Source organism: Phacochoerus africanus, chromosome X (genome assembly GCF_016906955.1).
Source record: "Phacochoerus africanus isolate WHEZ1 chromosome X, ROS_Pafr_v1, whole genome shotgun sequence".
Lineage (NCBI taxonomy): Eukaryota > Metazoa > Chordata > Mammalia > Artiodactyla > Suidae > Phacochoerus > Phacochoerus africanus.
This window is the reverse complement of record NC_062560.1, coordinates 102,925,132-102,952,970: the sequence shown is the minus strand read 5'-3', so window position 1 is coordinate 102,952,970 and position 27,839 is coordinate 102,925,132. Positions and strand designations below refer to the sequence as shown.

The 27,839-nt window shown below is 40.1% G+C and overlaps 1 long non-coding RNA gene across 1 annotated transcript; it reads right to left on the bottom strand.

Moving 5' to 3' along the window:
* Positions 1-2,050: 2,050 nt before the first annotated feature.
* On the bottom strand, positions 2,051-27,839 carry LOC125118927 (uncharacterized). The gene is made up of 3 exons (XR_007132918.1): positions 27,562-27,839; positions 14,533-14,657; positions 2,051-2,185 (listed from the first exon to the last, which is right to left on the bottom strand). It is a non-coding gene; the product is annotated as an uncharacterized LOC125118927 (long non-coding RNA).

Below are 27,839 nucleotides of genomic sequence, written 5' to 3'. Positions count from 1 at the left end.
GACTGATGAAAGTAAGGAAGGGAGGGCAGGGTTACTACAGCATTAATGCATTGGGCCCTCAGAGGCAACTGTGAGTATGTCCCTGAAGAAGAAGCCAGAAAGCTCCTTGACTGGTCACATTCGGGCCCGCACTTACTCTATCAGGAACACTACAATTGAACAGCCAAGATCAGAGAAAATAAGAATGGGCAAAGGCAATGAATGACAGAATGCTGTCTAGACTTAACAGCAAAACAACCAACAACCCAATTGAAAAATGGGCACAAGATGTGAATAGAAATTTCTCCAAAGAAGATATACAGATGGCCAACAAGCACATGAAAAAATGCTCAACATCACTAATTATTAGAGAAATGCAAATCAAAACAACTATGAGGTACCACCTCACTCCTGTCAGCATGGCCATCATTAACAAGTCAGCAAATAACAAATGCTGGATGGGGTGTGGAGAAAAGGGAACCCTCCTACACTGTTGGTGGGAATGTAAATTGGTACAACCACTATGGAAAACAGTATGGAGATATCTCAGAAAACTAAATATAGAATACCATATGACCCAGCAATCCCACTCTTGGGCATACATCTGGACAAAACGTTCCTTGGAAAAGACACATGCACCTGTATGTTCATTGCAGCACTATTCACAATAGCCAAGACATAGAAACAACCTAAATGTCCATTGACAGATGGATGGATTAAGAAAATGTAGTGTATATACACAATGGAATACTACACAGCCATAAAAAAGAACAAAAGAATGCCATTTGCAGCAACATGGATGGAACTAGCGACTCTCATACTAAGTGAAGTTAAGCAGAGAAAGGCAAAAACCATATGATATCAATTATATCTGGAATCTAATATACGGCAAAAAGGAACCTTTCCACAGAAAAGAAACTCGTGGACTTGAAGAATAGACTTGTGGTTGCCAAGGGGGAGGGGGAAGAAGTGGGGAGGGACTGGGAATCTGGGGTTAATAGATGCAAACGATTGCCTTTGCAATGGATAAGCAATGAGATCCTGCTATATAGCACTGGGAACTGTATCTAGTCACTTGTGATGGAGCATGATGGAGGGTAATGTGAGAAAAAGAATATATATGTATTATGATCGGGTCACTTTGCTGTATAGCAGAAAATTTACAGAACACTGTAAACCAACTATAATGGAAAAAATAAAAATCATTAAAAAAAAGAAGAAGAAGAACGCTGTCTAGGATTTGCAGAAGGAGGCATCCAAGGTATCCTGATGTACCAAATTCTGTGGGGGAAGGACTTGTCCTTCTGCTCACATCTGGATTGGAGAACGCATTACCTATCATCTTCTGTACCCATCTGGAGGTTGATGGAAGGAAATGATAAGTGGGTCTTCCTTGGTAGTGACTCCAGAGTTTTCTCCCCTGGCAGTTTACACATAGTTGAGACTTTAGACTTGTTTAGATATGAATTCAAATCTTGGCTTTAATACTTATTAGCTGTGTGAGCCTGGACAATTTCTTCTATGAGTCTTCAAGTCCCACATATAGAATGAGGATGATAATATTTAATATCACTAATTATTAGAGAAATGCAAATCAAAACTACTATGAGGTACGACCTCACATAATAGGATTATTATACAGTTTAAGTGAAATATATATGATATATCAATGCCTCACACCAAGTAAGAACTCAGTTTATTATTATTATTATTATATTTTGGTTGACTATTAGACATTTTAATCTGAAGGAAGACAGTTTTACATAGTGAAAAAAACCTAAGCTTTGAAGCCAGACAGACTCAGGGTTGGATCCTGGCTCTACCACTAACAATCTACACTAGTTTGGACAACCCAGTATCATCTGTAACAAGGGGCATTCCAAATGACCATTAATATTCACTTTACAAGCAGTGGTAGATCTAGGTTTTGTGGGGTCTGAAGCTTATACTATTGGGTTAAATTGGGTTTAAGTGCAAAATTAGATATAATCCTTAACATTTATTTAGAATCAGATAATAAATAAGAAATACACACTTTTAAAGCTGACAAATATCACAAACATCACCAAAATTTCTTAAATACAGTATTTTTATTTTAATTAACTCTCTAATTAGCATACCTCTATGCTGCCTTGTTTTCTATATGGTTTTGGCTGTATATCTTTTGATCACCTCTTCATCCAACACACCTTTTATCGTACAATTTCTATAGAGAATAATAGAAAAACAATTTAGTTTTTTCTGAGAGTTTGGGCAAGTCTTTTTCAGCTTCACAACTCACCACTGGTTAATAACATGTAAATTTTCTGGATTGTGTAAAATTTAAGAAAACCTCTATCACTTCATTTATACTGTGAGCTGTAACATTTTATGATGTGTTGACTTCTTTATGCAATAACTAATCTTAAATTACCACTTCAGAAATGTTTCCACAAGTCATTCCTACACTGGTACAGCCAGCAATAACTTAACTATATGTAGAAGTGATAGCAAGCCACATAAATATATCCCACATGAACTGGAGTTTGGCACTTGCCATCAGCCTCTATGGATTAAATTATGAGCCACTGCAGCTCCAACCCGCAGAACCCCCTGGGTGAAGCTCAGGGTGAAAATCAGGAGTGAAGCACTCTGTGCTTTGGGAAAACTGGTCTTCAGAGAGTCAGATATTTTTCAGAAGATTTTATGTGCCCAGTTCTTGCATCTCCTCATATCTAGTTTTAGAAAAACACCAGAATCCTTCATGGTGATGTCTGCTCCTTGTGACTAGTAGTAACCTTCAGGAGACCAGCAACAAACTTTTGTAAGATGTAAGATGTGTGTATGGCTGCATGTACCTCCCCGTCACCTTTATCATAACCAGATATTCCCCCTTTCCTCTTTGGGTGGTATTTCAGAGCTATCTGAAATACTGCCTCCAGGTCTGTACTTAAGGATAAAACAAAGAATGTCACAGTCATCTGTGAATGCAGTCACCTCCAAGAGTGAGAGCTGGTGAGTCCTGCAGGCTGTGAAAACTCAGGATACTGGCCCTGAAAGCTGAGGTGCATATCAAAGGAATTATTTCGGTGACCCCAGGCCTCTTTTGTTCCAGCTACCTGCCCTTTGCTGCAAAAACTCCTGTATATCCTAGCTCCCCCCTGGCCTCCTTGGAGTGGTCTCTCAGGGCTACCAAGATGCTGTCTCCTGAGCTCAAGTCCTAATTTTGCCCCAAATAAAATTTAACTCTCAACTTTCAGGTTGTGCGTTTTTTGTTGTTTTTTGTTTGTTTTGTCTTTTTACGGCCACACCCCTCAGTTTATGGAGGTTCCCAGGCTAGGGGTCGAATCAGAGCTGTAGCTGCCGGCGTCCACCACAGCTCACGGCAACACCAGATCCTTAACCCACTGAGCGAGGCCAGCGATCAAACCTGCAACCTCACAGTTCCTAGTCGGATTTGTTTCTGCTGCGCCACGACGGGAACTCCAGGTTGTGCATTTTTTTTAAGTCTACACCCACTATCCCCAAATAAATATATCTGCAACTCAATTTCTCTTTGGTTGGATCCCCAAAAGAATAGCTTTGGTAAAAACTGAACTATCCTTAGAAAGCAAAGCAGAAAAAATAAAAAGGCAAAACTGTTTTCCGGGTTGAGAGAATGTAGAAAACATTCATTATTAATATATCTTGTGTTTTCACATATAAGTTCAAAGTTAATAAAAGTATTCTTTTCCCATATACGATTGAAGTATTCTAGTGGTGTGAATTCTGAAGAATTTGGAACACCACACCCCAGAAGAATGAAGCCTCAGGAAATCTGGTGGTCCTGATAGGGATGGAGTAAACACAGGTATTTTTAGAAGTCCCGATAAGGGACCACATATAAGGACGGAAACTTAGGAGACATTGGGAGATTGCTGTAAGTAAATAAATTGCTCAAAAAAGCCATCAAAACAAGGCAGGTTTGCTTCATTAGTGGAGCCTTGAGAATTGCCTCAGGTCGTTGGGTGGGGGGTGGGATTAGGCCTGCATTCATATTGAGACCAAGGGTCAGAGTTTGAGGACAACCCTTCCACAGATTTGAATACACACCTTACCTGATACTAAGGAGTTGATACCCGGAAGAAAGAGGAAGGCTTTTCCAACCCCCCACCCCTTTGGCTGATAAAAACTAGCCCACCAGATCCTCAAGGGAGAGCTTCCATGCCTGCCCGCTTGCAACCCTCACAAGCATCCTACCCTAATAAATCTATTTCTTGCCTATCACTTTGTCTCTTGCTGAATTCCTTCTGCGCAGAGACATGAAGAACCTGAACCTCAGTGAGTCCAGACACAGGGTGAGTGATTCTAATTTAAAACTTGGGGTTCAAGTCCCAATCTGGGTTTAGGCTGGGTTCAGGCTGTTAATATTACCAGTTTCAGTCCTAACCTAAGGTAGGAAAGGTTTCACCACCACTGAACTCCAAACCTGTTCTATGCCAAAAGACTTTCTAAGGAGGACAGCAAAGACAGAAATCTTAAAGGAAAAGATGAACAGATTTAATTGTATTAAACTTTAAAATACCTTTGTGGTTAAAGCAAGCAAAATCAAACAAAAAATAGAAGAAAAAAGTACCTGTTATTCATATTACAAAAGATTGACAACCCTAGTACAGAAATCAATTAAAAACTTTAAAGCATGAAGAATCCAATAGGAGAACTGTCAAAGAACATGAATAGGCCATTCACAGAAGGAGAAATATAAAAGGCAAAAATTGAAAGAATTGGCAAGGATTAAGGGAAACTGAACCCTCTCACGCTGCTGTTGGGAATGTAAATTAGTTCACTTTTATACAGGGCAATTTGACAATATAAAAATAACACTAACATTTATAAAGAACTTACTATTTGCCAAGTACTCTGTGAAATGTTTTATACTGATTGACTTATTCAGTCGTCATTCAACTTTATTGATATTCAATGTGCATCATGTGCAATAACAAAAAATTTGTGACTCATCAGACACCCAACAATAAGGTTTGGTTAAATGGAATATAGAACTTCTATAAAACAGGGCTGAAATGATTTATATTTATTAACATGAAAAACTCCCTAAAATGTAATACATTTTTTAAAAGGCTATGGAAGAGAATGTACAATATACCTGTAAATAACAAAATTCAACTAAGTTTTAAAGATCTTCTTGGCCTTATTCAACAATTCATGAATTTGGCAGCATCCCATCAAGCAAACAGAAAGGAGCTCCAAGGAGCTGTACAAAATGGAAGACTTTTATAAGCAGAAGGAGGAAGGATAAGGAAGTTACCAGCAAAGAGTAGACTGTTTCAGGCATGGTCACTGTTCTTTGGGGGGTGTGGGGAGCAGCAGGGGTCTATCTGGTGGACTACATCACTAGTGCTGACCAGAAAATTCCAGACTGACTTCAGTTAGGTTAGGTATTAAGTCTCAGTTTGGTGACTTCTGGCATGAGTGACTCCACTTGGGACCTACTGTATCTTTTTTTAACAATTTCCCCCTTTTGATCAGACTCTCAGCTTAACTGTGAGATGTGATCAAAATTTAAGGCATTAGTACCACTTGTAGCTACAACTCTGAGGTTCCCACAGTTTTTGCATATTCTCTGTGTTATTTACAAGTCATGACTTCAGGTTCACAATTTTTTTTAGCCAGTCATTCTCTTCACTCTATTCCTGACATTCCAGGCTTAGGGAGAACATTTGCTTGGTGGTAGGTGGCTGCAACCATGCATTTAAAGCTTTTGAGAGAATACGGCACACCAGGGAGACTACTATGACTATGATAAGCAGGACAATTCCCAAAGTCTGCAGTGCCCTTTAGAGTCATGGTCCCTAAGACCAAACCAATCAAAATAAAATACATCAAAGAAAGGAGTTACTCTTAAGCTAAGTGGTTGACTCAGTGATCTTATGTAGCTGAGTTTCAACTTCAGAAGTATTCCTCCAGGTGCAGTAAGTGGTGTTGGCCATAGCACAAACAATTCCTTACTCACCTAAAAAACAATCAAAGGTTATCTTCTTATTAAGAGCAACCTTGATCATGGAGTCAAGGCTCCAAGTCATGGGCAGCTATGTGGAGGTCTCCAGTGTCTACACAGGATAGGATGTCCTGTGTAGCCTTCTTTAGCTATGAGATGTATACCCAAGGTTCAAGTCCCTAAAGTTTGGTTGCCATCTGGGTAAGTGAGGAAGACCTGGTATAGTCCCTTCCAAAAAAATTTAAGGGCAGTCTTTGTTCTTAGAGATTCCAAATCAGAAGGGTGTGAGAAAATTAGAAACATTAGTTTAGAGAGTTGTAGCCAGATAGTTGAGGAAACAAAAAGAATGCAGGATCCAGTCCAGTTTATAGGTATATAACAAAACTTCAAAGACAGTTAACGGGACTAAAATCTGGTATCTGCAAAGGTGCAAACATAATTTTTCTCTCTACAATCACCATCATTTTTTCTAACCAAGACAGATAAAACAAATCTGTGCGTATTAAATTTGGCCTTGTTGGAGTTCCCGCTGTGGAGCAACAGAAATGAATCTGATTAATATCCATGAGGATGCAGGTTCGATCCCTGGCCTCACTCAGTGGATCAGAGATCTAGCACTGCCGTGAGTTGTGCTGTAGGATGCAGACGCAGCTCAGATCCCGCATTGCTGTGGCTATGGTGTAGGCTGGCAGCTGTGGCTTCTATTAGACCTCTAGCCTGGGAACTTCCATATGCCTCAGGTAAGGTCCTAAAAAGCAAAAAAAAAAAAATCTAAAAAATTTAAAAAATAAATTTGGCCTTGTTATTTGCATAAGTGCAGCACCAATAGTGATTGACCATATAAATTATTTTTAACACTGCTTTGCTGGAACTTTTCATAAGAAATCTCAGCTTAAACTCTTAAAAGCCTCTAAGGCCAGGAAGCTTAGCCAAGATTTTGCCTATAGTTTATGTGAATTCTTCCCTTCTTGAGACTCCCCAAACATCCCAAGCTTCTGGGGCTTGCCAGGAAGTGACCTTCCTTACTTACCTAGTAAGGCTGTCAGGGATCCAGTAAGCAAGGTACCAGGTCGATTTTTTCCAAGGGGCTTTACTGGCTTTATAAAGTCAACCTTTGTTCCTTAAAGCTGTCTGGTCATATCTGAGTCTATGCACATTTCTTTCAAATACAACCTCCCTGTCACCTTGATAATAAAGCCAACTTTTCTAATTGTGTCTGGTTACAAGGAATACAGATCTTTATTGAACTTGCGCAAATAACCATATTGCTATGAAAAAGACTACTCGAAAGTTTCCAAATTCTGGAGGGACTGGGTAGGGAGAAAAAGTAAATGTTTCATTATTGTTTACAAAGGTATACTTTACCACACTGCTGCATGTCATAGCTAACATAAGAGAAAAGTTTTCCTTAAATCTGGAAAAATAAAACATTAAGGAATCAGCAATGTTTCAATCAAAAAGTCATAAAAAATTACAATCATCCTCTTCAGTTCATTCAGTCCCATGTAATTAATACCTGTTCTGCTTGAATTCAGTTTTTCCATTAGTTCTTAAAATTCTTATCCAGTTCAATTTTATGACCTCAAAGTTACCAGAAATCTATACTTGTCAACTGTCAAAGAAAGAACTTTGAAAGAACCATGACTCTCCTTGAACATGGAAATACTTTGCAGGAACACTTTTGGAAAAGTATCAGAGTAAAACAGTAACTGTCTATAAAAATACTTTAAAATGCTGTTAAAGATCTGATGAGCATTAACTACAATGGAATTGATGAGGAAATACGGTTATTTCTGTAACATACAACATTCTAAGATAATAGCTGGAATTATTATAACATACTAGAACATATCAAATTCCCAGGAATTTCATACAATTTCTGGAACACGTAACATATATCTATACAGTAAAGAAGACTTAGTACTACTTTTTTATTATTATTTTTGTTTTTAATAAATTTTATTGGAGTATAGTTGACTTAGAAAGTTGTATTAGTTTCAAGTGTACAGCAAAGTAAATCAATTATACATATATCCATTCTTTTTCAGATTCTTTGCTCATACAGGTTAGAGTACTACTTTTGTTTTGTTTTGTTTTGCTTTTTTGGCTATTTCAGGGCCACACCTTAGGCATCTCCCAGGCTAGGGGTCCAATTGGAGCTGTAGCCACTGGCCTACACCACAGCCACAGCAACGCCAGATCCTCAACACACTGAGAAAGTCCAGGGATTGAACCTGCATCCTTATGGATCCTAGTTGGGTTCGTTAACCGCTGAGCAAGAAGGGAACTCCCCTAGAGTACTACTTCTTATTTGACAATGCTTCCTATATAATTTAGCATACCAAAAAATGCCTAATTAGTTTAACACTCTCTTTTTTATAAGAAGAGATAAGAATACTTTTATGCTTTTCCAGGGGCCTTCTGGAAAAATCCCAAAGGTACTTTTAGGTCAAAAGACTTCATTTAGAATTTGATTTTTTTGGGGAGTTCCCGTCGTGGCTCAGTGGTTAACGAATCCGACTAGGAACCATGAGGTTGCGGGTTCGATCCCTGGCCTTGCTCAGTGGGTTAAGGATACGGCGTTGCTGTGAGCTGTGGTGTATAGGTCACAGACGAGGCTCGGATCCTTCGTTGCTGTGGCTCTGGCATAGGCCAGTGGCTACAGCACCGATTGGACCCCTAGCCTGGGAACCTCCATATGCCATGGGAGCAGCCCTAGAAAAGGCAAAAAAAAAAAATTGATTTTTTTGGAGAAGAGCTGTCAAAAATATCCAAAGATTTTAAAGACATTTGGTCAAATAGGATCATAGGTCACTGAAATAATACTTAATTATCTATTTAGCCTAATGACAAAGACTTCACAGGCAAATACAGAAAGTTAAATAATTGTAATAAGACAAAAACAAACAAAAAAAACTTAGCTCTTTTGATAGAGAAGACTCAATTTCCTTAAGTAATCAAAGATTTGATAAAGACAACATGAAACACAGGAAATTATTTTGATAAGATACCAAATCTTTATCTTCTAGGCAAATTACTTAAAAGATAAGGAAAAGCCATTTACAATCTCTTACAAGTACAGACCAACAGTTCATAAAAACTTTGTCCTTTTAATTAACAGAGAGAATGTTGATAACTCTAAAGACATGTCTATTTTAATTAAACCAATGGAGTAGTTCCCTTGTGGTGCAGCAGGAAAAGGATCTGGCATTGTCACTGCAGTGATTCAGGTTGCTGCTGTGGTGTAGGTTTGATCCCTGGTCTGGGAACTTCTACATGCTATAGGCATGGTGGAAACAAACAAACAAAAAACCCAATAGATTTAAATTATCTTTAATACAGAATATTTCCTTGGATCACATGAACCTAAAAAGCACTTGAGTTAGTTTCTATTAGTTTTTTTGAGAATTTTATGAATACTTTATTCATTTAGGCATTTAATTTTCTTTAAGCCAATTAAATAAAACCCTTTACAAAGTAATCCTGGCAATATTATCTGGAGGTTAAAAAAAATACTGCACATCTACAACATAAAGAGATACACATAAACATAGACAGATGCAAAAAGAGGCCTTACAGTTCTTATTCTAAAATTTTCAAAAAAAAAAAATGGAGTTCCCGTCTTGGCGCAGCAGAAAAAAATCTGACTAGGAACCATGAGGTTGCAGGTTCATCCCTTGGCCTCACTCAGTGGGTTAAGGATCAGGCATTGCCATAAGCTGTGGGGTAGGTCACAGACACAGCTCAGATCCCACGCTGCTGTGGCTGTGGTGTAGGCCAGCAGCTGTAGCTCCGATTCGACCCCTAGCCTGGGAACCTCCATGTGCCGAAAGTGAGGCCCTAAAAAGACAAAAGACAAAAAATAAATAAATAAATAAATTTTAGCCATTACATATATACAGAGAAAACTAATTTGAAAAGATACACATACCCCAATATGCATAACAACACTATTTACAACAGCCAAGACATGGAAGCAACCTAAATGTCCATTGACAGATGAATGATAAAGAATACATGATTTTAGGAGTTCCCATCGTGGCTCAGTGGAAACAAATCTGAGTAGTATCCATGAGGATGCAGGATTGACCCCTGGCCTCGGTCAGTGGGTTAAGGATCCGGCATTGCCTGAGCTATGGTAGGTCATAGGTCACTTTTATCTTACTATTTATTTATTTGCTTTTTAGGGCCACACCCTTGGTTGGCATATGGAAGTTCCCAGGCTAGGGGTCGAACAGGAGCTACAGCTGCTGGCCACAGCCACAGCAACGCAGTATCTGAGCCATGTCTGTGACCTATACCACAGCTCACAGCAACGCCAGATCCCCAACCCACAGAGCCAGGCCAGGGATTGAACCCGCATCCTCAGGGATACTAGTTGGGTTCATTACTGCTGAGCCACGATGGAAACTCCCAATAATTCTTTAAATAAATAAAAATAAAATAAAATTTTAGCCATGAGACAGATATGATAATGTAAAACTCACTAGCTTATAAAAGAACAACTGAAGTAAGTATACCTGTTCAGATGGCTATGACTAAAGTCTTTTGTACTAACATTTGTGGAGAAGACACTTAGATTTATATTTATCCTTGATAAGTAATCTTATAGAAGCTGTAGAACAGATTTTGGGCGAGAGAGCTTTTATAGCAGCTTGCATTTTTTTGAAAGCCTTCATCACTTTTTTCTTTCAGTCTCAGGAATTGGGGATGGTCTAGATAAGAGTTCCCAGAGAAGGACTAGGTAAAACATTTACATCTCAAAAGCACAAGGAAAAAATACAAGTTCCTCCAAGAAAGACTTTTGTTCTCTGAAGTCCAGAATTTTTAGGAGTTCCCATCATGGCTCAGCAGAAACCAATCTGACAAGTATCCATGAGGATGCAGGTTCAGGTTCAATCCCTGCTCAGTGGGTTAAGGATCCGGCATTTCCATGAGCTCTGGTGTAAGCTTTGGTGTATATCGCAGATGCGCCTAGGATCTGGTGTTGCAATGGCTGTGGCGTAGGCCAGCAGCTACAGCTCCAATTGACCCCTAGCCTGGGAACCTACATATGCTGTGGGTGCAGTTCTATAAAGACAAAAAAATAAATAAAGACCAGAATTTTTACAATACTTACAAGCCTTCTGAGATAAATAGAGGAGGTTTTGGTATTGGTAAAAAGGATAAATAGACTTTGAAGTATTTCTAGAGCCTTACTTTTGGTTTTGCTAAGATTTGTAAGATAAGGACAGTTGCTTCTGATTTCTCAAGGAATTGGGTTGCAACTTAAATGGCATCAGAGGTTGTTCCACCCATCCAACCACATTATCTTCAATTTGCTTTTTATATCAGAGATTCCCAACTAAGAAGGAAATTGAAATATTTCTATGTTCTGGATTTAACACTATTTGTCTTTGGAATGTTTTAGTAAATACTTCCCCAAAGGCTTCAGAAGGTTTTTCTTTCCCTCTGGGTGTATAGTTTTCATTGCAGCCTGGGGGAGAAAGCCTTTTTAAAAAGTCCCCATCAGGTTTTAGCTATCAGCTTCCAACTTGGCCAACTTCTGACCACAGAGCTACTTTTTGAAAAAAAAATCCTTTCAAACATCTTGTAAGGTTTCATCTAGGACAAACAGTAAATATTTCTGGCAGTACTGAACAATCCCTTGGACTTAAGAGGTGCCCCCAAAGAGGGTGCAAAAGATATTTTATTTTCCTTTCCGTACAGGATACAATAGACAGATCCAGGACAGCCAACTCTAGTAAGAATTCTCACCCTTAACCAGCTTTTGCCAGTTTTCCCAGGATCCTATCTGCATGCTCCAAGTGGGGTTTAAAGTAGATTGTAGCTCTGGTATCTACACCAGAATTTGGTAAGGTTTTTGACTGATTTTTAACTTTAGTTTCCCCTTGGCTGCTTTAAGGGAATAAAGTAATAGTTTACTAGGCAAATCCTTCAGAGTCTAATCAACTCTGGGGGGGTCCATATAGGGTAGATATGAGGGTATTCAAGCTAATGTTGAAGAATTTGCATTGGACCTTTGAGAACAACATCTTTTCTATTATCCCATTGATAGAACAAGAAATATCAATCCCTGGGCCAACATTTTGATGATGAACACCTAGGAGGGTGTAATTCAGGAGACCTAGTTGTTGTTTTAGATACCTTTTGTGTTTTTTATTTTTCAATTAGTCTTTTGCATTAAAATTTCCATAGAAGCTATTTTGGAATCTTGAAGCCCTTTGGAAACTTCTACATACCAATTAAATTAGGTATTCCATTCTGCTTGTTTGATTTGGGAACCCTTGCTTTTTAGTGCACCTCTTAACTAAAAAATCTTGTCTGAGACGTCTCCTCAATGGCCACTGTAGTTCTAGGGGTTTTTTGAGTAAGATTTTGCCATTTTTGTTGATGTTTATGGCTTCTAGGATCATGGTTCTTAGACATAAAATAAGCAGGAGTGCCAGAAGGTGGAGTGTTTAACTCCAGAATTTAAGAATCCCATTTTTTCAGCTAAGTCTTTTGGGTCCCTCTCAGAGCCAAACTATAGCAGTTCTTCCTTTATCACAGGGGATACATTCCAAGACCCCAGTGGATGCCTAAAACCATGGGTAGTACTGACTCCTATAGATACTGTATTTTTTCCTACACATACCTGTTATGAAGTTTAATTTAGAAATTAGGCACAGTTATAAGTGATATCATATGGTATTTGTCTTTGTCTTTCTGGCTCATTTCACTCAGTATGAGATTCTCTAGTTCCATCCATGTTGCTGCAAATGGCATTATGTCATTCTTTTTTATGGCTGAGTATTCCATTGTGGAATCTAATATCCAGCACAAATGAACATCTCAGAAAAGAAAATCATAGACTTGGAGAAGAGACTTGTGGCTGCCTGATGGGAGGGGGAGGGAGTGGGAGGGATCGGGAGCTTGGGCTTATCAGACACAACTTAGAATAGATTTACAAGGAGATCCTGCTGAATAGCATTGAGAACTTTGTCTAGATACTCATGTTGCAAGAGAAGAAAGGCTGGGGGGAAAATGTAATTGTAATGTATACATGTAAGGATAACCTGACCCTCTTGCTGTACAGTGGGAAAATAAAAAAAATTATTTAAAAAAATAAAATAAAATAAAATTTACATGTTATTCACAGAAAAAAAAAGAAATTAGGCACAGTAGGAAATTTACAATAATAACTAATAATAAAATAGACCAATTATAATACACTGTAATGAAAATTATGTGAATGTGGTCTCTGTCACAAAACACCTTATTGTTACAAAATACCTTATGTACTCAACCTTCTTGTGATGATGTGAGATGATAAAATGCCTATGTGATGAGATGAAGTAAGGTGAATGACATGGGCGTTGTGATGTAGTGTTACACTACTGCTGACTTTCTGATAAAATGTCAGGATGATCATCTGCTTCAGGTGATCCTGGATCATCAAGCCACAATGATGTCGCTGGTTGGATGTCAGGAGCAGACAATGTATGTCAGTGGTTGTGAATCCTGAGCAGAATGGAGTTGGCAGCACAAGTTTTCATCACACTATTCAGAACAATGTGCAATTTAAAATGTATTAATTGTTTATTCTAGAATTTTCCATTTATTATTTTTGGACCATAGTTGACTAGAGGTAACAGAAACTATGGAAGGTGAAACTGCAGATATGAGATTACTGTAATATCTAAGAGGGCTGTGCTGCTGAGTTGGGGACTGTGTGGTATTTTACAGTGTACCTCATGGCATGGAAATTTTCGTGAGGTTGGTGGGTAACCACTCCATTATCAACGTATCCTAACACAGGAGTCTTAGAGTTAAGTAGTGAGTGCTCCATCAGATTTGAAGTGTTCGACTCATGCACACCAATTTTCTGACTTTTGGCTTCCGAGATTCCCATTAGCAATAGCCTTTATCTACACAAAACAAGATAAACGAACATGTGCACGTTAACACACCAGCAAGAACCAAGAACTGTTTCTGCAGCCTGGCCAAGAGAAGGCCCTGTGCACCACTGCCAATTCCCAGTGGGGAACCTGGGACTGGGGAAAGGACTGAGCCAGCAAACCTAACATATGCGGACTGCAGACTGGGATTCTAAACAAATGGGGACCATGGGAGTTTCTGTCGTGGCACAGTGGAAATGAATCTGGCTAGGAACCACGAGGTTGTGGGTTTGATCCTTGGCCTCGCTCAGTGGGATAAGGCTCCCTCGCTGCCGTGAGCTGTGGTGCAGGTTGCAGACACAGATCAGATCCTGCGTTGCTGTGGCTGTGGCGTAGGCCAGCAGCTATAGTTCAGAATCGACCCCTAGCCTGGGAACCTCAATATGCCCCGAGTGCAGCCCTAAAAAGCAAAAAAAAAAAAAAAAGAAAAAAGAAAAAGAAAAAAGTGGGGACCTACTGACTGAATTGCCAGCAGTCCCCAGCATGGAATCTGGGGACTGAACCAGGGTCTGGAGTTTCCACTCAAATAGGGAATTGTAATCTAACTACCAGAAGTTCCTAATTTGAAAGCTACAGAAAGACAATTAGATTGGGAGCTCAATGCAAAGAGGGTAGAGCTCAGAACCCAGAGGAACTTACCTGTGGCCCTCAGAAACTTCAAAAAAGACAAAGAACTCAAAGGATTCACAGGGCATTGGGCCTGTATTTCTCATTGTCCCTGAAGCTGTCAGAAGTCTCCTTCAATCTCACTGCTGCCACCAAATCTGTTAAATAACAAAATTTTAAAGATCTTATTGGCTTTGTTCAACAATTCATGAATTGAGCAGCATCCCATCAAGTAAACAGAAAGGAGCTCCAAGGAGCTGTACAAAAATGGAAAAATTTTATAAGCAGAAGGAGGGAGGGATAAGGAAGTTACTAGCAAAGAGTGGACTATTTCAGGCAAGATCACATTCCTCTGGGGGAGCAGGGCAGCAGGGGTCTAACAAGTGGATTATCACATTAGTGCTGACCAGGAAATTCCAGACTGACTAGTTAAGATTACATTTCTGGGAGAGGCTGAAACTGGAATTAGGTTAAGTATTAAGTCTTGGTTTGGCAGCATGGGTTTAGCACAAGCGACTCCATTTTAGGCCTTATCTCTTTTTTAACATACTATCTCCATAGTATAAAAACCTGTTTGGGAGTTCACATGTTAACGAACACGATTAGTATCCATGAGGACTCAGATTCGATCCCTGGCCTCGCTCAGTGAATTAAGGATTTGGCATTGCCATGAGCTGTGGTGTAGGTCACAGATGTGGCTTGGATCCCACATTGCTGTGGCTGTGGTGTAGGCCGGCAGCTACAGCTCTGATTCAACCCCTAACTTGGGAACTTCCATATGCCAAGGGTGCGGCCCTAAAAAGACACACACACACCAAAAAAAACCTGTACAATATGTATCTATATATGTATATGTATACCAAAAAATCTCTGCAATATAAAAAAATGGTCATTTCTAGGTGGTGCGACTTTAGATGATCTTGATTTTCTGATTTATACCTTTCTATTATACCTTCTGAATTTTTGTTATCATTATTCCTACTGCCCAGAAGTAAGGTCAGCTTGGTGGGACTACAACAATACAACCTGTGCTATCACACAGTATCCCACACTTAGAAGAGCACATATCCACATATGTAATATTCTGCTGTCACTACTTTGAAATACTGAATAATTCCTGAACAAGGGGCCCCACATTTTTATTTTGCACTGAGTCCTGCAAATTACATAGCTGGCCCTATCAGAATTATAGCTTGCCCCTTCAGCTCTCTTCCTGAAATGTGTTGCACTGCAACTACCACCATGTGTGAACTTGCTACTTCATTTTTGTTCCTTCAGGTAGAAGGGTAAAACCTCTCAACAAGGAAGCTTTTGACTCATTTTTCCACTGTCAGCAGGCCTAGCAATCCTCACCCTGAAGGGAAGAGAAAGCCTCTGAGGGCAGACTATTTTTCTCCCCTACTAGTTTTTACTTGTACACCCACTCCCGGCCTAACAGGATGGATTGCAAGTATCTATATAAAGGTACCTACCTTTGAAAATGCCAATCATAGCAGGAAAAAAATCTGTTCTCCTGTGATCCACAATCAATCCCAGCTGCTAGTCTAGTATCAAACGCATATGTGTACATTTACATGAGTGAATTATTGTTAGGTCATTCAATAATAAGTCTTCATGCCTAGGGCCTTTCCAAGCAAGGTTTTCAGAATATCCCTAAGTAGTTTAGCAACAACTCAGAGCAACAATTAAAGCCAGTCTTCATAGCTACCAGTGAACATACCCATGCGAGCCCCTTATGGTTTATTTCCATCAGCTAAGCTTTTTATTGTCAGAAAGTTTCATGTAATTGTCCACTTGGAGATTTCACTGTGCATTCCTTCCTTTGAATCTTCTATAAAGATTTTTTTTAAACTAGCCCCCCATTTTTCCTGCAATTCCTAAGAAATCATGCTTTCAAAATGTCAAAATAATGTCCTTAACCTTCTTTATCTCTATGTGTTTCCTATTTTTCAGGTGACATCTACTCAGAGGAAATGGGGTCACAGTTCTACAATGACTCAATTCCCTTAAAAACAGTAGTCTTGGGAGCTCCTGTCATGGCACAGCAGAAACAAATCCGACTAGTATCCATGAGGATGAGGGTTCAATCCCTGGCTTTGCTCAGTGGGCTGGGGATCTAGCATCGCCATGAGCTGTGGTGTAGGTCACAGACACAGCTTGGATCCAGCATTGCCGTGGCTGTGATGTAGGCTGGCAGCTGCAGCTCCAATTCAACCCCTAGCCTGGGAACTTCCATTATGCTCTTGGTGTGGCCCTAAAAAGCCAAAAAAAAAATAATACTCTTGACATCTTGTTAAAAACTTTTTGAGGGGAGTTCTTCTTGTGGCTCAGCGGGTTAAGAACCCAACCGGTATCCAAGAGGATGTGGCCTCGCTCATTGGGTTAAGGATCCAGTATTGCCTTGAGCTGAAGGGTAGGTCATAGATAAGGCTTGGATCTGGCATTGCTGTGGCTGTGGCCGGCAGCTCCAATTCTACCCATAGCCTGGGAGCTTCCATATGCCACAGGTATGGCTCTAAAAAGAAAAAAAAAAAAACTTTTTGAGGCCAATTTATATTATATCCATCAAATGTCTTATCAGCATGCTATTCTAATCCTTTAAGTAAATCCAGTTAGCTAGATAAGAATTATAGAAATCACTGTATTTCCTCTAAGGAGTTCTTTTGGGTCAAATATCCTCTAGTAGCTTTACTGATATGACATCAAACTCAACAGTTCTTGGGAGTTCCCATCATGGCTCAGTGGTTAATGAACCTCACTAGCATCCATCAGGACTCGGGTTCGATCCCTGGCCTCGCTCAGTGGGTTAAGGATCTGGTGTTGCCGTGAGCTGTGGTGTAGGTTGCAGACACGGCTCAGATCCTGCATTGTTGTGGCTGTGGTGTAAGCCAGCAGCTATAGCTCTGATTCGACCCCTAGCCTAGGAACCTCCATAGGCCATGGGTGCGCCTTAGAAAGACAAAAAGAACAAAAAAAAAAAAAAAAACTCAACTGTTCTTAAGTGATCTCCATTGTCCCATAATTGTCACATAAACAAAACACTTCTAATTACAGACATTTTCAAACACACACAAAAGTATAGAGAATAGTGCAATGAAGTTCCGGCTTCAGCTATTACACTCTGCCAATCTCAATTATCACTTTTTAAGTTCGTTTCCTGATTTAGAGGAAATTTTAGAGGAAATTCAATTATCACTTTTTAAGTTTGTTTCCTGATTTAGAGTAAATTTTAGATTCCTAGAAATCTAAGTAGGAATACAGACAAATCAATAGTTTCACTTGAAATAAAGCTGTCACCTAAAGTAGCTGTTACCCAGTTAGACTCTGAAAGCATCCTGAACTATTATTACATTTAGGGCAGATAAGCAATGAGGTCCTGTTAGATAGCACAGGGAACTATATCCAATCACTTGTGATAGAACATGATAGAATATGAGAAAAAGAATGTATATATATACAGCAGAAACTGACAGAACACTGTAAATCAACTATAATAAAAAAAGTTTTAAAAAGAAAAAAAAGAACATCCATATAAATCCAAAGGGGAATGGTACAATAAAAATAAGAGCAGAAATAATAAAATAGAAAACAAAATAAAATATAGAAGATGAACAAAGAAATAAAAATAAAAGCATGCCCATTCCCAGATTCTCCATCTCTAACCAACCCGCTTTCTAACTCCCTCTCCTCCTGTCCCTGAGCTGCAACTGGCATCTGTCCCAGCTAACTGGTCTCATCCCTTCAACTACTTAAATGTAGGACAGAAGGACTTTGAAAACAAGATTTATTTAGCATACTGCAGAAGAGGCAAAACTGCCTTCTGACAACTATATCCCAAGGCAATTCCATTTCAATCTTTACCTTCTATAGAAGTGAACATATAACAGTATTTGAATAAAACTTATTTTTCAGACCTTTTGTTCAAAGATCTGTGTAAAAGCATGCCCACATCTACACATCTGAAAGTGGATATTGGGCAAAGAAGGCAAGAAGAGCAAGGCTCAAAGGGAATAAGATGGAGGATTAAGTTATGGATCAAGGGAAAGGAAGCAACGTTTCCAGGTTCCCTCTGGGAGACTTTATCTCCTTTCATATTCCTGGCAACTTCAGGTATAATCTAATTCCCATTTTACATATAAGGAAACTGAAGAAATTCAAACCTCTTAAATCCTGTGACTCAAGACACTCAGTTTGTGAATGCTGGAGGAGGAATTGAATCTTGTCCGACTCCAAGAGCTGTGCCTTTCTACCTAAGTGGCAGGGTAAGGAGCACTGGGCGCTGGCACAGGAAACTGGTTGGGATCCCCAGAACAATCCCTTCTGATGCCTGAGGCTGCAAACAAATACCGCTTTGTAATAAGACTTTCTTTCTCACCAGATGGTCCCCTAAATTAGTTGAAGCCTGTGGGCCTTAAAGATAAAACAAGCAGATGCATCTTGATTATAATACAGAAGTTTGGTTTTAGTTGCAAGCATTATGCTTAAAATGTAAGAATGTGATTGATTTATAGCATTTTCTTTTTAAAGGATAGGGAGGTTCTTTGTGCTTGGTTAGTCCAGCCCCTGAATGCCTGGCTGCTCTCTTAACAGACAGAACTACGCCCAGCCAGTCCACCAAAGGTAAGGGTTCTATAACCACTTCTCTGGGACAGCCCTGAGCCACAGGGCCTTTGCCCAACCCATACTGCTGATGCTGTCCCTGTGAGACCCATTGGAGGCAGCTCCTCTCAACTTCCCTTAGCCACACAAGGTAAGAGGTATTTCCTCCAGAAGTCCCCAATTTGCTGAAATAATATCCACCTAGCCCCTTCTTTGCCACTGGCTTTTACCCTACCCTTCCTGGATCTAGAAGCTGATCCCTCTGGATAGAAATGTTCCATTTTCTTCTCCACCGAGTTGAGGGAACAAGAGGCAGCTTTAAATTTTGGTTTTCTCACACTTAGTATGCCTGTTTTGTTTGTACGTAAGGGCTCCACTCATCTACAGCTAAGAAAAATCCTGCTGTAACTTTGTGGGGGTATTTTTATTTGGGGTTTTTTTTTTTTTTTTGGCCTTGCCCACAGTATGGGTAAGTTCCCAGACCAGGGATCAAACCCGAGCCAGAGGTGACAACACTGCTGAATCCTTAAGCGCTAGGCCACCAGAGAATTCCCCTGCTCTAACTTTGGAACTAAGAAATCAGTCTTTATTCAGACACACAATTCATCCACAAAGCATAGCAGTCGGGTGAAGTGGAGGCAACAGTGAGGCTTCAAGATCTAGGAGGGATAGGGAAGAAAGCAATTCTGAAAGGGAGTGAGGGAGTTCCTCCTGTGGCACAGGGGGTTAAGGATCCAGCATTGTCTCTGAGGTGGCACAGGTTTGATCCCCAGCCTGCTGTAGTGCATTAAGGATTGGCATTGCAACAGCAGTGACATAGGTTTGATCCCTAGCCCAGGAACTTCCATATGTTGAGGGTGTGAATGAAAAGAGAAAAAAGAGTGAAAAGGAGTGAGGAGCAGTCTCAGGGAAGGGAAATATCATCAGCGGGTAAAGCAGGCCTCAGGAAGGAGGATGAATTCACGATTAAGGAGAAAGGTAGAAGGGACTAAGTACCAAGCACTGTGCTAGATGTTTTACATGCACCAAGTGAGGAGGGACTGGAAACGGGGAGAAATTTATGAATGCTATTACACTAGTGCAGGCAAGAAGTACTTAGGGATTTAATAGAGTGGTAGCACTTTGAACAGGAAAGAAAAGAAAGAAGCAGGATTTACAGTGAAGGTAGTCTTGGCCCAACTTAGCAACTGACTGGGTGTAGAGGTCAGGGAGAAGGAAGAAATCAAGTTTTGCATTTTCGTAATAAGTGACTAGGAAGATAAGGAGAAATTATTGTCAGGAGATGGATGTAGGCAAGGTTAATCAATTTGGTTTGGGGCCTATTTAAGCTTTTATTAGTTTTATTATGCAAATATCCAGAGAGAAAAAGAGAGACAATAGGATATTGAAATCCCATATACCCATTACCTGGCTCAAGGATTATCAACTCGTAGCCAATCTTTTTTCTCATCAATACAGTTACTCTTTCCCCAACTGGATTATTTTGAAGTAAATTCCAGACATCATACGATATTATCCATCAACATTTTGGTATTTCTGAAAGATATTCTTTACATAGCCACATATAATTATCTCATCCATCTAAAAAAGGTAATATTAGGGAGTTCCCATCATGGCCCAGCAGTAACAAACCCGACTAGTACCCATGAGGACACGGGTTTGATCCTTGGCCTCACTCAGTGGGTTAAAGATAATTGCTGTGTCTGTGGTGTAGGCCAGTGACTACAGCTCCGATTTGACCCCTAGCCTGGGAACCTCCATATGCTGTGGGTGATGCCCTAAAAAAGAGACAATAAGTAAATAAATAAGGTAACATTAAGCCTTTATTTATTTTTGCTTTTTAGGGCCAAATGTGCAGCATATGGAAGTTTTCAAGCCTTCAGTGTCATCAGTAAACACTCAAACTTCCTCAGTTGGCTCCATGTTGTTTGATTTATATAGCTGACTGGTTAAAATCAGGATCTAGATAAGGAGACCCACTGAAAGTAAGATTCTGTCTGAAACAGCAATATGGAAACATCAAGCAGGCAATTGAAATTTGCAGTCAAAAATTCAAGAGGTAGAAGCCAGAAATAAATATTTGGAAATCATCTTCCCAAAGGGAAGGGTTGAAGCTATTTGAATAGAAGAAGCTAATGAGTAGATATTAAAGGGGAAGGATACAATAATAAAAATGACTCAAGGACAGAACCTTGGGGAACAACTACATTCAGAAGAGGACAAAGAGACCAAGGATGGGGAAAGGGAGGGTGTAGTTTGAGAAAGAAACAAGAACTTCGGAGTTCCCGTCGTGGCGCAGTGGTTAACGAATCCAACTAGGAACCATGAGGTTGCGGGTTCGATCCCTGGCCTCAATCAGTGGGTTAAGGATCTGTCTCTGCCGAGAGCTGTGGTGTAGGTCAAAGATGCAGCTCGGCTCTGATGTGCTGTGGCGTAGGCCAGCTGCTCCAGCTCCGATTCAACCCCTAGCCTGGGAACCTCCCTACACTGTGGGTACAGCCCTAAAAAGACAAACAAACAAACAAAAAAAGAATGGATTCATGTGAAGAATGCCATTATTAACTGCAAAGCACTGGACAAGTAAGAAAGGCTTTTCATTCTGTACATCTTTCTCATAATTTTTACCATGTGAAAATATAATTTAAGTGCTGAATGGAGGATTTAAAGTTTTTAATATTGGGGAATCTTGAATTTGAAAGGCTCTTTTTTTTGAGATTGTAAATTGTGTATTAAATTTCATATCCACGGTGGGAAAGCCATCCTCACAGAAAGGCTCTAATTCTTCAATATATAATAGACAGCTCTTAGGAGCACCTACTGTGTGCTGGACACTGTTCTAAATCTTCCACATACCTTAACTCATTTGATCCTCTAAAAAAATCTCACGACATACATATAATTTTATTAGCCTTGTTTTACAGGTGAGGAAGCTAAGACTGAGAGAAATAAACCAACATGTCCTAAGTCACACAGCTAAGAAACTGGCTGAGCCAGAGCTCATACCAAGTCTTTCCTATGCCAAAGCCTGACCTCTTAATCACTACACCAAACTTGTCTTACAACTATGCCTTGGAGGACGTTCCTATTGTGGCACAGCAGAAACGGATCCAACTTGGTATCCACAGGGATTTGGGTTCAATCCGTGGCCTTGTTCAGTGAATTAAAGATCCAGTGTTGCCATGAGCTATGGTGCAGGTCAGATCTGGTGTTGCTGTGGCTGTGGTGTGGGCCTGCAGCTGTGGCTCCAATTTGACCCCTAGCGTGGGAACTTCCAAATGCCACAAGGGTGGCCCTAAAAAAAAGCAGAAAAAAATCAAAAAATATGCCTTAGAGGAGTTACCTGGTGGTCCAGCAGTTAGGATTTTATTTTTTCTACTACTGACTCCCAGGTTCAATCCTTGGTCTGGGAACTGAGATCCCACATCAGGCTGCCCCATGCCACGGCCAAAAAAAAAAAGCCTTGGAAAATTAGAAGATCACCATATTGCAACCCTAACGAATGGTGGATCTAGGCAGCAATGGCAGCTATAATAAAGACAACCAGACATAATATTCCCAAAGGAAGCACACACCATCATCAAGAAGTAATTCACCTTTCCCCAAAAAATTGAACCTAAATCAAACAATGGTTTTTTTTTTTTTTTTTTTCCCGACTGCTCCAGCAGCATGTGGAAGTTCCCAGGCCAGGGATCAAACCCGTGCCACATCAGCGACCCAAGCCACTACAGTGAAAACACCAGATCCTTAAACCACTGCACCACAAGAGAACTCCAAACAAAGGTTTTAGATTAGGGTAGTGGTTGCCAGATAAATTTCAGGATGCCCAGTTAAAACTGAAATTCAGATAAACAACAAATATTTTTAGTGTAAGCATAGGCCATGCAATATTTACTATGTCCCATGTGCTACGTTTGAGACACACTAAAAAAGTATTATTTATCTGAAATCCAATTTTAACTGGGTATCCTGAAGGTTTTTTGTTTTGTTCTTTTAGGGCCACACCCATGGCATATGGAGGTTCCCAAAGCATGGGTTGAATCAGAGCTACAGCTACAGGCCTACACCACAGCCACAGTAATGCAGGATCTGAACCATGCCTGCAACCTATACCAGAGTTCACGGCATTGCTGGATCCTTAACCCACTAAGAGAGGCTGAGGATTAAATCCGCAAACTCATAGTTACTAGTCAGATTCGTTTCCACTGTGCCACAGCGGGAACTCCTACTCTGTGTTTTTATTTGCTAAATCTGGCAACCCTACTTTAGATCCAACTACCCATTTATAAGGAACAAAAAGAACAGAGAAACATACTAAAGGAATCAGAATGAGGTTATCTGCACCAGACAGTGAGTAAATGTACAAGACAAATAACCAGACTTCAACAAAGAAATATCCTGGGGTGGGGGGGGGACAGAGAGAAAGAAACCTATAGACTAAAGAGACCTAAGAGGAATTCCGATCATGGATCAGTAGTTAACGAACTGGACGACTAGTATCCATGAGGACACAGGTTTGATCCCTGGCCTTGCTCAGTGGGTTAAGAATCTGGCGTTGCTGTGAGCTGTGGCGTAGATCGCAGACACGGCTCAGGTCCTGCATTGCTGTGGCTGTGGTGTAGGCCAGCAGCTACAGCTCCAATTTGACCTCTAGCCTGGGAACCTCTGCAAGTGCATCTCTAAAAAGCCAAAAAAAAAAAAGAGAGAGAGAGAGAGAGAGACTTAAGAGACACAAACCCTGGCGTTCCTGCTCAGTGGGTTAAGGATCCAGCTAACTGGACCTAGCTGCAGCACAGGCTGCAACTTCAGCTCAGATCTGATCCCCGGCCAAGGAACTCCACATGCCTTGAGGACAGCCAAAAAGGAAAAAGAGAGAGAGACAAAACCAATCACAGTGGGTAGACTATTTGGATTCTGATTCAGATTATTAAAATATCATGACATTTGTGATATTATTGGTAATTTGAACACTGTTAAGTAATTTCTTAAGTATATTAAGGAATTAATCACTTTTTAGTTTTCTAGTGGTCTTGTTGGGTTTTTTTAAAGAAGGCCTTATCTCTTACAGATACATTTTGAAATGTTTATGGATGAAATGACATGTCCCAGAATTGCTTCACAATAATCTGGAAGGGAGGGAAGTGGAAAGGGTATAGATGCAACAAGACTGGCTTAGAGTTGATGATGTTAAATAGTACGTGTGACTTCATTATACGTTTCTATTTCTGTGTATGTTTGAAATCCCTCATAATACAAAGGGTTTTGAGAAAAGAGTATCTAACACAATTCCTGACCTATTGTAAACATTAATACATATTTGTTGGCAGGCAAATGGGTTTGTTAATTAAAAAAAAGAACGCTTCCAGATGGTCATCAAATGGAAAAACATTTTGAAATGAGATTGCAAGCATGAATATGCTTGAAAACACAAGTGAGGTTCATTTAGGGACCAATCTATACTCAAATGGAAATAATGAATTTGCTCAGACAAGGGAATTTGTTTATTGAAGATGAACAGTAGTCAAATTCTGGGCAAAAGAGGTACATATATTACAGGTATTAATTTCAGTAAACATAGAAGACATTTTTAACCCTCCAAAAAGATGTTATGCAGAAAACAATCCACTTTAGATTTTCTTCAATATTTATTATTCCAGTGAACTGTTGTGGAAAGCAATGTTAATTTCCCAAAGGCCTTTGGACAGATTTTGAAAATGTGAGTGTTCACATGAAAGTGATCACCAATTACTAAAAATTAATGACTTGTCATACTAAATAATGCATGCACTTGGCAGGAGGGCTTCACCAAAAATGCAGTGTTGTCAGTTTTTAATGCAGTTTTGCCTTACTGGCTGGGTACATGAAGGCAATCAAATTCAAAAGCAACCCTACCCCAAACAAGGTTCAGGTTAGTGTGTTAAGTGTTTAGTGCAGCTGAAATAAACTGTTTATTTTATGCTTATATGCTATATGGATGCACTGTAATTAATTCAACTATTCTCTTATTGATGGATATTTCCCACTATTACAAACAACAATGCATATGACATACATTTAGCCTTATATGCTGGTGCTTTAATTTCTGAAGGAGAGATTACAAGACGTGGGTTTGCTGGGCCAAATATTTATAAATAGAAGAAACTAACTGCATATATTTTTTTAATTAGGGTTACAATGTGGAAAGTCATTTTAAGATTGCAATCACCTCACTCCAGATGCAAAAGCTCTGCTTTAAGTAGAGAACTGGATTCTTAGACCATTTCTCATCAATAGTGCTTCTGGTGTTGAAAATCCCATGGTTTATTGTTTCAGAGCATTTTGTATCAGCATTTTCAGTTTGGTATTCTTTCCTGTACTAGAAAGAAGGAGCATTTTATTTTATTTTTTGATCTTTTTAGGGCCACACCCACAGCATATGGAGGTTCCCAGGCTAGGGGTCGAATCAGAGCTGTAGCTGCCGGCCTACACTACAGCCACAGCAGTGCAGGATCTGAGCGGCTCCTGCAACCTATACCACAGCTAACGGGCAACGCCAGATCCTTAACCCACTGAGCAAGACCAGGGATCGAACCTGCAAAGAAGCAGCATTTTAAATCGTCTCCTTGTCTGGGGAGTTCTCACTGTGGCTCAGTGGTAATGAACCTGATTAGTATCCATGAAGATGAGGGTTCAATCCCTGGCCTCACTCAGTGGGTAGGTCACAGATACACCACCTGGATCCTGAATTGCTGTGGTGTAGGCCGGCAGCTACAGCTGATCTGACCCCTAGCCTGGGAACCTCCATATGCCATGGGTGCCGCCCTAAAAAGACAAAAAAAAAAAAAATTGTCTCCTTGTCACTGTCTCTGAATTTTGAGTGCCGTTTCTGTCTTTCCTTGGTCCCTTTTTGCAAGGAGAGACTGGCTCTCTGCACTCTTTAAAAGGTATTTTTATTGGTATCTTTCCTTCTTATTCATTTTATCCCTCTAATTTTAAAGATCCCTTTATTTGCTGTTCTTCAAACTCAAAAATAACAAATGTTGTCATAACCAGTGAAACAAAAGCAATACGAGGATGTATAAAGACAAAACTAATCAGCTAATCAGCCGCACCTCGACCTCCTGATGTGATCAATATTAATAAGCCTGCTGAGATTTTAACTCCCCTTGTTCATACAAACTCAGCAAACATATGTGCGCATATATAAAATTTTGTTTTCACCAAAATATAATATTACATTCTCTAACTTGTTTCACTTATGTACATATATATACATACACGTTTATTCACGTATAATCTAACTGAGCAAGCCCCTATAGGGCTTTCCCTGGACTGGCCCTTCCTCCATATCCTCTGCTTTACCTCCTCTCTGAAGTACCTAGATAACCACCTCAGATGCCTATTTCCTTACTTGTTTTACAAATGTGAAAATCCCCCCCACCAAGTGGAAAATGTTAACTACTTGATGACCCTGAGAACACAGCCCCCAAACCTCCTAGAGCCTAAGAATCATGACCTCATCATCAGCCAATCAGAGAACTGTGCAAAAGCTCCTCAATTACCCTGCGAACCACTCCCCCCGTGGCCTTGCAGGGCCCTGCAGTAAACTTTTCTCTGCTCCAAACTTCGACGTTTCAGTTTGTTTGGCTTCACCATGCTCTGGGCACAGGAACTTGCACCAACAATAATATATGACAATAGGCAATATATATTATTTAACAAAATATAGTGGAGATACTCTGCAGTCTTAAGCTCTTTTCTAGTTCTAAAATTCATCTCTATATTCCCTTGCAGAACATACCACCACCACAGTTCATGCATTGGTAATGAATTGTTTGATGTCTTTCTTCCCTGCTAGACTGAGAGTTCCTTGAAGGCAGGGGGCTAATTTTGTTCACGGTAGTGCTGCCAGGATAGTAATCACCTAAAATCTATTCTATTTGTTCATTATTTCAGTGCTTCCTGAAAACTTCAGTCCACTTAAACTGGGTCATTGCCAATACTCAAAAATGTGCCTTTAGGAAATTAGGCCTGTGTTGTCACCAAAGATATTTGGATGTACTCTGTTAACAGTACATTTAAAAAACTTGTAAGAATGTATGCTTTTTAGCATAAAGCTCTTTCTTCCACAAACGTGAATTTTAAAAGACATATCACATATTTAGCGGAAAGAGAGCTCTACACTTGTAATTAGAGCTGAATTCTTGTTTCACCTCTCCCGTTAATTACTGCGTGCCCTTTAGAAAGTTTCTCATCTGTAGCTCTAACAATCATTACTTCCACAAATACGTATTGTCCACTGCGTGCTGGCAGTTAAGCGCTAGTGCTATGTGGATGAATAACATAACAGCTAACAGTTCATGAATGCTTACTCTAGGCTGGGTCTTTGGCACTATCTCATTTCGTCCTCTGTGAGACTGCACTACTGTGGTATTTTCTGTACTTTAGAAAGGAGGGAACTGAGGTGAAGTAACTTCCCCAGCATACCAAAGAACGCGGTGAAGACAGGACTGGATTCCGAACAGTAGGGCTTCAGATGGCATTCCAATAACCATAGCGAATTCTTGCCCTCATAATTCGATGACTAGCTCACTGCATTTAACCTCAGCCCGGGAGTACTGGCTGGAGCACCCTCTGGTCAAGGTGAGAGCGCAATGCCGCAGAGGCTCCTCAGAGAAACCACCTAGCGAGCCCGCAGGAACCCAGCCTCCTGCAAGGCACTACTTAACTCTCGCAATTTCCACGCCAGGAAGGTGCCCCGGTGG